Genomic DNA, 12,842 nt, shown 5'->3' on the forward strand with positions numbered 1-12,842 from the left:
ATAATATTATGTTATATCTAATATGTACACAGTAAGATACTTAAATTAATTATTATTTCCTCAAGGGAATCGATTCCATACCAAATGCTTCTGAAGTTATTAATTAATATGTTAAGTATTAAAATCAATTCCAACAAGTAACCAAACTATTATATTTGCATCCTTTATAATAATATGATACCTGATATCGATGATATGTTTATTTACGAAATACATAACATAATAATATAGTAATGTTCATATCTAAATTGTAATAAATACAAATTAAAAACTTAAATAAAAATACGGACAATGTGTTTAAAATTAATATTGGAACGTGTTGCTTTTATGTAAAATCATGTAGATGTTGAATTGATATTTAGGCGCATAATAATATTATCCTTTAAGTTTTACGACAAGTGCGGAAACCAGTTTTCTAATTTTTAAATAATTTCATGATTTTATTATGTTGTTTTTTTTTTTTTAATAGAATAAATCTTAAAGTATTTTATATTTCATTTGATGTATGATTATTTCTCATTTATTTGTTACCTTTTAAATATTGATTTACCGGTTTGCATGTCTCCTATGGCAATTATGCTAATTATTTCCTAGAAAATTTGCTCCGGTGTAGGAATATTGCATACACACAACGCCGCCCTATATTTTAGTATTACTGAAACAACTACATACCATAAACACGTCATACCATATAAATTAAAATAATAAGTACACATTTTATAAGCAAACTGATTTCATAAAAATTAAAACTAAATCAACATTAAATTAATTTTTTTTTATTTATACAGCCACTTGAAATATATTCTTAGGTTTGGCTTTAATTAATTATAATATACATTTGAATAACCATGTAATGTTTATACATTTGTCATTATTCATTATTATTTCATTTAATAATATTAATAAGTGATCACTGGTGTATTGCCATAAGTAAGAATTAAAAATTAATCAATATAACTTTAACCATTTCAAGATCAATCTGATCAACTAAATTCTATTATTTTTTTGTTTTAAAATTTTAGATATAGTTTTGAACATTATCTGTGTTTCTTATGCTGTATCACATTTTATAGTGATGTTTATTATTTGCTGGATTTGAAAATATAACATACAATAATAATCGAATATTTCTATATTACTCACTAAGTAATATATCTATATTATCGTATATATTAAAATGTTTTTTTGTGTGAATTTATACGATTGATATGTGCTCTGACACCTAACCTCAACCACTCGCTTTTTGTATCTTTTCAGCTATTTTACGTTTAACTGTAAACAATCAAATACTATCGATCATAGAGTTTCAATTCAGAATTACTTGTGATATGAAATTGAAAATGGTTTACCAGACGTGGTGGGAATACTTGAGGAAATTGGTAACCATACTTATTTAATTTCAAACACTATATCAATACATTGAAACTACAATCAATATCATACCGAAGATCAACTTCAATACAATCACACACACATACACACACGCACACACACGGTAAAAATGTTATTATATGTCTACGCTTTTATCTAAGGTTTACAACTATTGTTGTTTATCTTGTTATTATTTTATTTTATAGTTGTCGTCGGTCGTTACACGTATCGTTTAGAGGGGAAAAAAGTATATCGAAAAGAGTCTGTTTCGGGGGTCGGACTCAAAATAAAACCGTACTCAACAAGGGGCTGCTGGACTTCGGTCGAAAATTATACTCGTATTCTATTGTCGACTGCTCTCCGACACGTATTTATAGACCCCAGTACAAACTATTTGCGAAATCCGGTCATGTGTTCGGTGTCTATGCGAAGGGTCGTTTGGGAATCCGCGCCAGAACTTTTTTCCCTCGTTTCGAGGCGTACGTGAAACTTTCGCCGACTTGTCATTCTGGTGGACTCCGTTGACGGTCGAGGGGTTGGGGGTGACTGGAGCCGTCACATATATACTACGATCATATGCATAATATTATAATGTACCATTTGGCCGTGAAAACAACAAAACGACGTGAACACAACCGGTTTGGATGAGGAGAACAAAAGTCGGCGGGAGAGATGAAGGTGGAAAATACAAGACAAGACAAGAGATAAAAAAACAAAATTTTAAAAAAATAAGAAAATGAAATGATGACAATGGAGGAAGCGTTGTCTCGTACCTATAGAAGTCGTAACGACCGCGAGGAGGTATTTTTTTTCCGATTATGCGAAAACGAGGGTCGCGCGTTTCGTCTCGTACGTGAGCCGAATGCACAACGGCTGCTATATTATCGCGACTCCGCACCGCTGTCGAATGTGCCGCCCGAGTGACGACCGCGACGTTGTTTTCGTTTACGCCCCCTCCCCCCTCCTCCCATTTTTCTCTCTTGTACACCCCTCCATCAGTTTACCTCGTCGATACTCGCTCAAGGAGAAGCTTGGGCTGCAAAAATATATAATATACGAGTTATACGACTGACGACTGCTACTAGTGATGATGGAAACGCATTCATCATCGGCCGCAAGACACCACCGTAAGGACTGAGAGGGCGATGGATACAAATACGTACATAATAATAATAATAATAATAATAACAAACGCAAGTGTAATGGTTGCAACACAAAGCGCAAGTTAACTGGGATGCTATGGGGTGTCATCTGCGAAGCGAGAAAAACAAAAAGTATTATACCGAGTGATTCATTTATCGCGTAGTATAAAAATTATACTTTTTAAGTTCACTATTCTTTTGAATGATAAAATAAATTTTAAATTTTATATTCCTAATCAGAATATTATTCGGAGTATTTCAATCTCAAAACATCAAATTTCGGACATGTAGTTTATTAGTCACAAGTTTTTGAAGTTTAGACGAGCTAAGAACTGGACCAACATTTTATGGAGTGCCCTTGAACCACTCCATTTTACTAATCTATGTACATTATATACTTATAAATCTTAGACTACTCATCCAAAATGTTTTTGTATTAATATATATATATATATCAAAGGACTCCAAAAAAACATTCTGCTATAAAAGAATGAATTAAAAGATTCATAATATTATCATTATAAAACATACCTAACGGATTCAAAATTATTTATTATTATAACGTTTAAAAATAGTAAAAGCCATTTGTTTAGAAACATGTTGTTTTTAACAACTTAAAATTAAAAACAAATACCTACATTTATTTTCAAAAAAAATAATGAAAGTGTCTTACTTTAAATTGATCACCCGGTAAACGTATATTATAGCGTATAGTATAATATAGGTAGGTAGGTACTATAATATATTATTAAATGGTATAACCAAAAAGTTTTTTACGCAAAACTCCATTAATACGTATTATTATTATTATTACTATTATTATCATTTACACAGGTAAATGGTGTCTGGAAAAATGTGGAAATTATCGCACAGATATAATCATGTTAATGGAAATATTGTATGTGGATACACTTAATATTAACGGTTTTTTTTTTTGACATGCCTATACGAGCTCAATTATTTCACATCCTTTTAGATTTGTTCATTGCTCCACGGACATCGGTACGTGTTATAATTTTAATATTATATATGAAGTATATAGTTTCGTAATTTATTTGAACTGCACAAGTGCACTATTTAATATGTATAATGTATATATATTGTATTGTATACAACCTATTATATGTATGTAGGTATTCCCTAAATAATACATATAATTATATTAATTATTATCATTGCATTCAAGTAGAAAAATATTAATAAATATTGATCTTCGATTTCATACTTAAATTATTTATAAAACATATTTATTTTATATTACTTTGTAAACATTGTAATTACAAATAATTAATTTTCAAAAGTCTGCAACACTCGTCTAAACAAATTATTGTATCGGAGGGGTCGAGTTCTTAATAATTATTAGTGTTAATTTATTATAAAACACATTGATAACTAAATAATAATTGACAATAATGTGTGCAAGTCATTAATAATTTCAAAATTTAAATAATACATAACTTAAACGATATATTATAATAGACGGGTAAAAACTGATATGAAAATATGAAAATCAAAAATATTAGATGATGTATAATGTTCAAAGAAATATTGTACAAATAATTATTATCGCATTAATCGTCTTTTGTCAATATAAATTAATTATATTTATTCTGTTTCTTTTTAGTTTCATTATGTGACTTAATTCTTACTGAATTTCTTTTTTTTTTACTACTTTTATTATTTATCAATTTTTCTTAACATTACCTATATTAAATTGTATAACTGTTTTTAATACTAATACCACAAATCGTAAAAAAATAATGATTATTAAATAAATTAAATACATGTAGTAGTATTTTGTTGTATTGCGATATAATATTATACAGGTACCTAAAAAAAAAACAAAATTAATGTACAACTGATAATTGTATTTGTTTAAAATAATAATTTTTTTTTTTAATAATTTTACATGAAAACGTAATAATAATACTAATCTGCAAATTTCAAACATATAATTGCACATTGTATTGTATTTCGTTTAACGATCAAAAGGTAAACAACTGAAAGAGTTCAGCACGAGTGACTGGTAAATAAAAAAAACCGTCTACCCGCGATCGGCCTGTTGATAGTTATCTAAAGTCAAAAAGACTGCTAACACAAAAGAAGAAAAAACGGTCTTTGTCAGTTCCGGTGGTTCAAAATTTAATTCAAAATACATTGGCTATGATTATTTTGTGCGTATTCCTTCTGTTCCGCTGATCAGATTGCATTATTAATTAAACTTTCCCTCTCCATTGTTATTATTGGTTTGCAATTATTATAAACGTGCGTCTCGATGAATATAATTAAAACGACCGTTCAGTTATAATAATAATATATTGTTTTAATAAGAGAAAAACGATCGAAATCGTTCCCATATAATCGGACCACAGAGCTACTGTTGGCAAAAAGCAATTCGTCTAGATTCGTTTAACTAAAACATAATAATATTTTAATGTTGTCTCCGTTCTTAAAATAAATTGTTTTCCTCAAGTATCATAATATATATTAATTGAACCTTACACGATAGATATGGGCGTATCACCAAGCATTTTCAACATCCAATATTTAATTTATTCAAATTCTGATTTTTGAAAATTTTAAATATATTTATGTTAAAACCATATTTTCAAATTCTTGAGATTTTTTTGCAACCTATATAGTGTATTATGGCGAGACAAACTTCTTTTATTCAAAAGCACAATACTTTTTTAACTATAATTTATGAATTGAATAATTTTTTTTAAATGATTATATACCAAGCTCAAAATTCTAAAGAGCAGATTATAGGTATTTAAACGTTTAAACTAAGGATAGGCAATAGTCCTTAAAAATGATTTTACAAAAATATAAAATAGTTGTAACTTTGGATCTAGGGTTTACTATATTTATTTGCTACATTTTTTTAAATTATACATTTCGATCGATTAAAATAAATTACTCAAATGGTCAAACTTTACACAAAGCTAAAAACTACTCGTTCGAATTGAGTATTGCCACAGAACACTCAATAATGAAATACAAAAAATCTCAAAAATTTTTAAGTATGTTCTTATTAAATATGTTTATAATTTTCAAAAACCAGATTTTGAATAACTGCATTATTATTGAAGAAAAGGGAGGATGATCGTGCTTGGTGAATTGCCTTGTATACATATTATGTATGTGTATTGTATATATTGTTTCATTAATTATTTGTTTACATTTAAACGTTTATTAGACAACCGTGACATATATTTGATTTTAGAACAAACATAAATAAGAAAAAAACTTAAACAAAATCTCTAAAACCATCGTTAAAGTCCACACACATACAGTATACCTATGTAATATAATACATATAAATATATAATTTTGTAATGTTAGATGTATACACTGTAAATTTGCATTTATAAAAACAACCAAGTACCTACCAATCAAAACCATATTACATAAAATATTGTTATAATAATATGATACGTATCATAAAATATATAAAAAAATTATATTTTTTATCATTGTAATGCAGGTCTTTCTACTTATCTCGGGTCGTTAATAACATGAAATATGCTGCACATAAAATAATATAAGAGCTGAAACAATGTCTCAAGGCATTATTGTATGTACATTTTGAAAAGATCGTTGTTTTTAAAAACCATATCTGGTCTTCAAAAATAAACCCCAAAAACACTTAAGTTTAGTGTCGATATATTGTAATATTCAACAAACTTTATACTAATATAAAATAATATATTATATCGGCATCATATTCATTTAAATGTATAATATAGAAAGTGATTCTTTTACAGTAAACACTCATCAGTCGTCGTCATGAAAAATATGAGGGTCTAAAAAAAAATGTTATTATTCGAAATATTATTCTGAGGAAATTTGAAAGTCAAATTTTTTGAACGAGCTTATTACTTATTAGTAATAAATTTATTATAGTTATTACATTTTTGATGTGCGGAAAGTGATAAGAAAGATTAGGGAATCATCATTTTATATTCTAATGTGTTACACCACTCTGTATAACATCTACATTTTAAATACATTTTACTACCTACTCACTTTGAATTTCTTTTCTACGCAAAATCAAAATTCTTAAAATAATATTTTTCATTAAAATATGAAATAAAAAATGTGTCTTGTAAATTAATTACTAAAATACTTAATTAATGATATTGATAATAAATAGTAAAAACTACATTTTTAACGAAAAATATATTTTCAAAAGACTTGATCGTACATTTCAAAATAATGAGTGCTTACTGTTAAAATAATCATATCGTGTAATATATACCTGTTCATTGACTAAAAAATGCATATACATATAAAAAGCAAAATACTAAATTATCGATATTGCTATCTTTAACAATGTTTGAATAATAAACTTAAGTAATATTAGCTTTTTTAATCTAATATTTAAAACTATATAACCAATAAAAATACGAGAAAAATTTACAAAATACTTGGTATTATGCACCATTTATCTGTAATAATAAAAAGTATGATAATATTTTGTATTGAATTATTATGTGATATAGATTTAAAATTTAACTACAAAGTACATACCTACTTTTGTTTTAACGGAAAACGGTAAGATGTTTCTACGTATTTTATCAATACTTTATATCGGTCGTAATACACATCAGAAATTTATATCACCATATACTATATTATATTATTATTACGTTTTATTTTGAACAGGTGATTATAATTTACCATTGTCATGACCATTGGCCATGTATTTCATTCGGCAAGCAAATCGAAACAAATAAATTGTACACTTATTCAGTGGCGTGAGCAAGAATTTGGTGAAATGGTGGGAAGAGGAGGGTTGTTGTCAAATAATATTTATAACATAATATAACAAAATATTTACACTCCATTTTAACTTCGACCGTCCAGTTGTATTCTTATATACGTTTTTAAACGTCAAGGGAAGAAATACGTTCAAGTCCAGTTATGTTGACTCGACTTGATTTTTTCAAATACATATAAAAAATTGCATATGGATGGTTGTGGACACCCATCATCACCCTGCACTGCGCACACCATTGCACCCAACGATTTCAATTTTATCTCAGATTATATACTGTGTAGTATGTATAAAAATATACAATATTGGACAAATTACATAGTTCACCTATGATAGAGAATAGTATAATTTATGTAGTCTGTCCGTAATTATTAGTATGGGCTGTAAATGTCTACTGAATGTCGATGAAAAGTTTCAGTTTGTCAAACATTTTCTTAGTAACGTGGCCATTGTTATTTATTATAATTTATAATATATAAAATGAAGCACATCGGAATAGAAAAAAAAAATAGGTACATCAAATTAAATAAAATTGGTTTCCTTTGAGTTTGATCCGCTGAGATGGCATCTAAACAATCAGGCTATATTGTAATAATTAAATATACCAGTGGAGTGTATTATATGCTTCGCTTATTATTGCTTTAATCATATTTCTTTGGAAATAACTAACCAGATTTCAACGTTGTTATAAACAATTCGTAAGCACGAAAATAATACAGTATTTACATTAATAAGAATTTAAACTAAAACATTTTACTACTGTAAACATGTACAATAGGAAGAAATAAGAAATATCCATACCTCCCAAGTCATTTGATCAGGTACACGACCGAACAAAACAAATATTTACATGCATCTTCAACTTCGGTTTTTTTTATATAATTTAATTTCAACTTATCGTATTCCGTTTGTTTGCAATATGTAACAAATCATATCCTTTCACCTGAACAAAATATAATATTATATCCGTTTGAACATTACACCGGATAAATCCATATTCGCGAAAAATCGAACAATATTCTCGAGTTACAAAGTTCTTTCTAAAATAATTTCCGTACAATTATTTTAGCTGCCTTCATATCAGATCTTGAAAAAAATAAAGTTAACTTTCAACTCTAAATGTTCGTAAATACATAAAATATAAATAAATATAAATGAAATTTAAGACTTTCGTAATATTCAATTACCCGTTTAATAATATTATCACCCTAGTTAACTAGTTAGTGTCTAATTTAAAATTATATTTTTTGTACTCCAAAAATTTTTTTTCATTGGCTTTAACGTGTATTATGTCAGTATTTCACCATCACGTACTAAATATTTTGATTAATAATTTAAATCAACCTTAGCTGAAGTCAGTGCAAGTGAATTTCAAATGATAAAATAATTAGTTATATGTTAAAAAAATCATTTTTGTCAAATTGTATTGCAATTATTCAAAACACCAATTTCTGTTTAATTTTTTGTTTTATCTTGTATTAATCGTTTTCAATTTATTCAACTCCAAAAATAAAACAATAATATTAAATAAGATCTAATGTAAATACTATATTCACGAAGTATCATCAGATCTTCTAATTTTTACATACTTGTTTATTTTTATCACAATGTTCTAACTTAATGCTCAAGTACTTATAGTAAAAACTAATATGAAGAATAAACTATATTAAATTAAAAATAATAGTTTTATATCTGTTACAAATCTTTACAAATAATTTAAAAGCTTATAATTTAGTGTGTTCATTTTGTATTGTGGTGTATAAATAAATTTTAAAAAATAGCCACTAAATTATTACGAAATTACTTTGTACTTGTACACTGTCTAACGTGGATTAGAGTTTGTATTTTTTAAAAATAACATGTTATAAAAATGTATTGCATTAGTAATTTATAACTATTTAACTTTTTTCGGGAAATTTGCTCATTTATAATTTTATTAAAATATATAGTTAGTAATAAAGTGTGAACAATTTAATGGTGATAATAAATATTTATTAAATAAGATTAACCTAAATGCCATCTAAATTAAATGAAGAAATCAAAGTTTTTTCTGTTTGTTTGAACTTTGAAGTCATATTTTTAAACTAAATTTAAAACACATTTTAATAGTTAATTTGCTGTCACGGCAGCATATTTATAAGTCCATAAAACATTGTAATGGTAATAAAAATAACGGAATCTGACCGTATTTCTTGACATGTCATAATGAGTAAAAATATTCACAAGGTTAAAATAATTGTGAAGTATTATGGGTTATGACCAACTGTTATGTTCAATGAAAAAAACTTATATAATATTATAACCATACCAATAACAAATATCATGTGTACACAATTATTTTAATTTACATTAAATTGTTTAACAATCAATATTATGATTGGCGCAGATAAGTAGGTTACAATCACAATTTATAAACCTAGTTGTGTATTAAATAATATATTATGTATTTATGTCCTATAGGTTGTTAAATTCATAAAAAAACGAATGATAACCGTATTGTATAAATATTAAATTTGACTTTTCCTGTTATTACATTTCATATTATACTTATGTTTTTCTTGAAAATTAAGTAAGGTATACAATTATTATTATAAGCCTCAAAAGCTATCATATTATTCATCTTCTAAGGATCCAGTGTAATGAGTCCACTAAGTTTTATTTTCTAAAAAAAAAAGGATGAATATAATATTTTGTAAGCAAAAGAATACCCGGGAAAAATACGCATTTGTAGGGTCAAATGAATTTCTGTACCGATTTTCGTGTACGTCGAACTTTGTAGTTTATTTGGAGTGGTTCAACTTTTCAACAATACTTTGTTTTGTACGATAAAGATACCTGTTAGCCCCTCTGTTTCTACCCACCAACTTACCACTGTAATCTTTTTGTTTGAAAAGGTCACAATTGTACAAATTCATCTCATAATATTTCCGAAGTTATATAGTGATATTGTTTGTATGTAGAAACACAATGCTTGAATGAAATGTTATGACTATACATACTAAAGAGAGAAAAAACTTGTATTTTTATGATCCTATAACTTTATTACATTTAAAAGTCACCAGTTTCAAGTACTTTGAGCATCACAATTCAAGGATTTAGTGTTCAAAATGAATAAAAAGTTCCCTTGGTATTTGAAACAAAATTAAAATGATACGCAATTTAATTTTATTCTAAGATACTTTTTGTTTAAAAATAAAAATGTAACATTAGATACATAAGTATCGAAAACAAATTTAATATCCATTCAATTTCATCAGATTAAAAACAGTCTAATTATTGACAAAACTAATTGTGTTAAATGCTATTGTGGATTACGTGACTCAACAAACTAAACTTTAATATTTAATGAAGCCGTACATATTATTATGTAAATTCATTGTGTCGGATGTTTATTTAGCGATAATTGCCGTTTTATTAATTATTTAATTTCAGAGATTCACGAGAAGCTAATCGTAATTTATAAGGGTTAAATTCATTACCAAAACACTGAATAATATTATTATTTTATGCTAAACGTCGAAATACTTAGTATACATTTTTTTATCTAGTTGCAATATCAAAATATCTGTCTAGTGAAATATTTTATTAAAACTAAAAATGTATGTTGACACATATTATGATATGTTATAATTGTAATAAACCAGTACAAACAGTATTAAACAAAAACTTAATAATATTTAGTATATTTAATTTGATTCAATATATATTTAAATGTAAATCCAAATATAAATACATTGAATTATAATTTTTACTAAGTACACACATTTCACTTTACTCGGTTGAAATTAACAAACCACGGTTTATATAATAATTTAAATATTACAAAAAAAATTAGGATGACCAATAAAGGCGCTTAATTTCTCAGATGTTTATGTACCTAGTTAATAAAATGATTATATTATATATTTTATATACGATATGAGTATTTTTCCATATAACATTATATAAATATATTAAAACTGTATGTATAATATAATTGTGTTCGTCTCGAATTTAAACACAAAAAATTAGATCATTAATTAAATAATAATGTAAACTTGATTTTATAAATAAAAAAATCATTTGAATAGCTAACTTTATTTCAACGAATAATGCATTTACATTTTGAAATGTATTGCACTAATAAAATAACTTCTTAGTTTTCTTCACCAAATCGTATTTTTATAATTTTAGTGTATTTTGCATTACTTAAATATTATACTTAGACACTTAGTACATACATATGTATATATATATAATAAAACATTTTAATATTTCTATATAATAATATTATGTAGAATAGTTGTATGAATAATATGGGTTTGAAAATATTATATTTATTTATTTCGATAGTTTAATTAATCAAATAATATTATACTTAGTTAAAAGTTAAATACGTGCATGATTTTTCAATAATATACTGTATCCCATACACAGATTGATTAGAATTAAATGATTAGTAAAACAGTAATATTTTATACTTTTTTAAAATTTGTAACTATTTTAACTTAATAATAATTAATACAGATTATGAGAATCAAATTCGGAATCAAAACACTGTTTAAAAACTTGTTAAGTCTATATTAAACCCCACAGTGCACTTATATGTAAATAATTACCAGTGTAATATTTTCGTAATATAATAATATAATATATAAATATTTTTTTATTATAATTTTTTCAGTGGACTAATTAGGGCTTTCTTCAACCGTCTACCACCTACAATGTTCAAAAAAAAATTATCTGTTCATTAATCTTTGTTTTAATTTTTTCGATTTTGAAATACACAAGTCCTTCTCATCCCAGCAAGTGTTTTACTTTAATGAAATCAAGGTGGATGCTGCAAGTAGGTACTAAATGCACGATAACTCACCCAAAGTCGGAGCGATAACGCCGAGTCGACGACGAGATGTGTCGCTGTAGTCGGTGAAGTAGTGTTCGCAGTTACGGTTCGAATTGCAAGTATTCTAAAAAAATTTGTGTTCGCATCTATATGCGTGGGATACGCGAGCTTTAATCGTTATTGTCGCTGTACAATATATTATAATGACGTATTAGACGGTAATAAATGTATAGTAATTGTGCATCGTCGGACAGAGATCGCAATTATTAATATAATATTATAATTTTTATGATTATAACAATAATTTATGCGACATACGATTCTTGGGGTAGGGCTATTTTCGATAGTGAAGGTGGAGGAAAACGGGTCCGGGGTCCCTGGCAAAATGAGGGGCTGCCGACGACGACGACGACGACGACGACGAAATGTGACGAAAGACGACGCGAATGCAACGAGCACGCCACCGGGTCGAGCACTGGTCGGCGAGAAAACACGTGTGCGTGTGTGCGGGCAGTGAGCGTTTTTCCACGATCGCGCCCGAACCGCCGACGTCGCCGCCGCCGACGCGTACCGACCCCCTCGCGGCCGCCACCCGCGCGACCGCGCACCCTCATTGGTCCGTCGCGTTAAGGCCCGCGACGGTCGCCGAACGTTTTCCAAGGAATCGCCGACCGCCCCCCTCCAAACCCACCCGCCCCTACGTGGATATTCTTTTAATTGTTATCGT

The 12,842-nt window shown here is 27.4% G+C and overlaps 1 protein-coding gene across 2 annotated transcripts in view; it reads right to left on the reverse strand.

Moving 5' to 3' along the window:
* The window catches only part of LOC111037087 (lachesin-like), a 194,018-nt gene extending 181,403 nt beyond the window's left edge, over positions 1-12,615 (reverse strand). The window contains exon 1 of one of the 2 annotated variants that reach the window (XM_022319456.1): positions 12,146-12,615. The gene's annotated coding sequence lies outside the window, so the exon portion shown is untranslated. The remainder of the gene's footprint in view (positions 1-12,145) is intronic. The other variant, XM_022319471.1, reaches the window with a different exon arrangement.
* Positions 12,616-12,842: the final 227 nt, after the last annotated feature.

Source organism: Myzus persicae, unplaced genomic scaffold (genome assembly GCF_001856785.1).
Source record: "Myzus persicae strain clone G006 unplaced genomic scaffold, MPER_G0061.0, whole genome shotgun sequence".
Lineage (NCBI taxonomy): Eukaryota > Metazoa > Arthropoda > Insecta > Hemiptera > Aphididae > Myzus > Myzus persicae.